Source organism: Trichomycterus rosablanca, unplaced genomic scaffold (assembly GCF_030014385.1).
Source record: "Trichomycterus rosablanca isolate fTriRos1 unplaced genomic scaffold, fTriRos1.hap1 scaffold_212, whole genome shotgun sequence".
Classification (NCBI taxonomy): Eukaryota; Metazoa; Chordata; class Actinopteri; order Siluriformes; family Trichomycteridae; genus Trichomycterus; species Trichomycterus rosablanca.
In genome coordinates this window covers 17,501-20,000 of record NW_026947040.1, presented here as the reverse complement: position 1 = coordinate 20,000, position 2,500 = coordinate 17,501, and positions in this window count along the sequence as shown.

The window sequence follows — 2,500 nt, the reverse complement described above, 5'->3', positions numbered from 1 at the left end:
TTTTTACAATAAAAGGTATCTAAAAATAAAAAGGTTGCTAGTTAAACTAAAGGAACCGTACCTATCGCAACAGCTCCTACCCCTAAACCAAACAAACAAACAAACAAAAAATAAAAAATAAAATAAGAATAGAAAAACAAAATAAAGCAATTTAAAAATAGGAAATCAAAAACGAGAAAAATAAAAACAATAGGTGCGTAGCTTCTACAGGAAGTCTGTTCAGGTTGTCCTCCACCAGACGGAGCTGCAGATATTCAGAAGGGGCCCATAGCTCCTGCTTCTCTGCATGGCTCCTATTGTCTCATAAATTCTCCCCTGTCGGTCTTACCTGTTTCCACCGCAGCACAAGCATTTAAACGATGAAACACAGAGAATATCCCTCCTAAAAATAGCAGAGTATCAAACATACATACATCGTAAACAATCCTGAGCTAACCCCTTGTCTTTTGTAGCTAAGCTATGTGTGTTTGCACTTAACTAGTGTTTTCAAAGATGGTCTATGTGTCTGTGAACTGTGAGGTGCTCGGGTAGTGTACGGCAGATCCACCCCCAAGCACAGCAGAGGGGCAGGGAAGGCCCTGTCTCTTGGCAGGGGCAAGCAGACCCTCACCACCAGAGCAGAAGGGCAGCCCCCTCCCCCCTCTCTCTCTCTCTCTCTCTCTCTCTCTCTCTCTCTCTCTCTCTCTCTCTCTCCCTCTCTCGCTGGGCAGGGGCCAGCAGTTCCCATGGGTGAAACGGTCTTTTTCCAGCGGAAATTTGTCCAAAACCCGCCCAGGGGTCGTCACCACCACCAGAGCGGCTGGGCAGGCCCCATCTCTCCCCGGGCAGGCAGCCTCTCTCCCTGGGCAGGCTGGGCCTGTGGCCTGGGTGAATTTTCGGCCTCCTGGAAAACTTTCGGCAGGGTCCGCCCCCTCCCTGGGCACGGGCGGCGGCTCCCCTGGGTGAGCGTCCCCTTTTCGGTGAGATTTTGTCAAAGTCCAAAATCCACCCCGGGGTCACCACCACCACCACCACCACCACCACCACCACCAGAGCGGCTGGGCAGGCCCCATCTCTCCCCGGGCAGGCAGCCTCTCTCCCTGGGCAGGCTGGGCCTGTGGCCTGGGTGAATTTTCGGCCTCCTGGAAAACTTTCGGCAGGGTCCGCCCCCTCCCTGGGCACGGGCGGCGGCTCCCCTGGGTGAGCGTCCCCTTTTCGGTGAGATTTTGTCAAAGTCCAAAATCCACCCCGGGGTCACCACCACCACCACCACCACCACCACCACCAGAGCGGCTGGGCAGGCCCCATCTCTCCCCGGGCAGGCAGCCTCTCTCCCTGGGCAGGCTGGGCCTGTGGCCTGGGTGAATTTTCGGCCTCCTGGAAAACTTTCGGCAGGGTCCGCCCCCTCCCTGGGCACGGGCGGCGGCTCCCCTGGGTGAGCGTCCCCTTTTCGGTGAGATTTTGTCAAAGTCCAAAATCCACCCCGGGGTCACCACCACCACCACCACCACCACCACCAGAGCGGCTGGGCAGGCCCCATCTCTCCCCGGGCAGGCAGCCTCTCTCCCTGGGCAGGCTGGGCCTGTGGCCTGGGTGAATTTTCGGCCTCCTGGAAAACTTTCGGCAGGGTCCGCCCCCTCCCTGGGCACGGGCGGCGGCTCCCCTGGGCGAGCGTCCCCTTTTCGGTGAGATTTTGTCAAAGTCCAAAATCCACCCCGGGGTCACCACCACCACCACCACCACCACCACCACCAGAGCGGCTGGGCAGGCCCCATCTCTCCCCGGGCAGGCAGCCTCTCTCCCTGGGCAGGCTGGGCCTGTGGCCTGGGTGAATTTTCGGCCTCCTGGAAAACTTTCGGCAGGGCCTCCCTCTGGGCAGGCTCGGCGGATCGCCTGGGTGATTATCGGCTGGGTCTTCATACCCAGTCAAAATTTGTCTAAGCCCGAAATCCACCCCGGGGTTCACCACCTCCGCAGCAGGGCAGGCCCTCCCTCTGGGCAGGCCGGGCCTGTGGCCTGGGTGAATTTTCGGCTGGGTCTTCATACCCAGTCAAAATTCGTCTAAGTCCGAAATCCACCCCGGGGTCACCACCTCCGCAGCAGGGCAGGCCCTCCCTCTGGGCAGGCTCGGCGGATCGCCTGGGTGATTATCGGCTGGGTCTTTATAAACAGTGAAAATCTGTCTAAGTCCGAAATCCACCCCGGCCCCGACGGCAGCCGACCCCGCACCAGGCCTCTCTGCTGGGGCAGGCCGAGAGCCTTTCTCCCCGCTATGGTCGTCTGGCGGGTGTCGAGTCACGGAAGGGGTGTGCTCGGGATAGTAGGAGGCCGAGAAACGAGAGCAGCTACGAACCACGAGACGAAGCGCCTGACAGATCGGAACACACGACCCGCCTGGGGTAGGCACCTGCCCGGCCCGGGCAGCGAGATCCTCCCCGCGTAGCGGTGTTTGCCTCTATGGGTGGGGGCGGTCGAACCGGTGGGGGTCTCCCCGCCGACCGACCCTCCCGCCGGCCTTCAG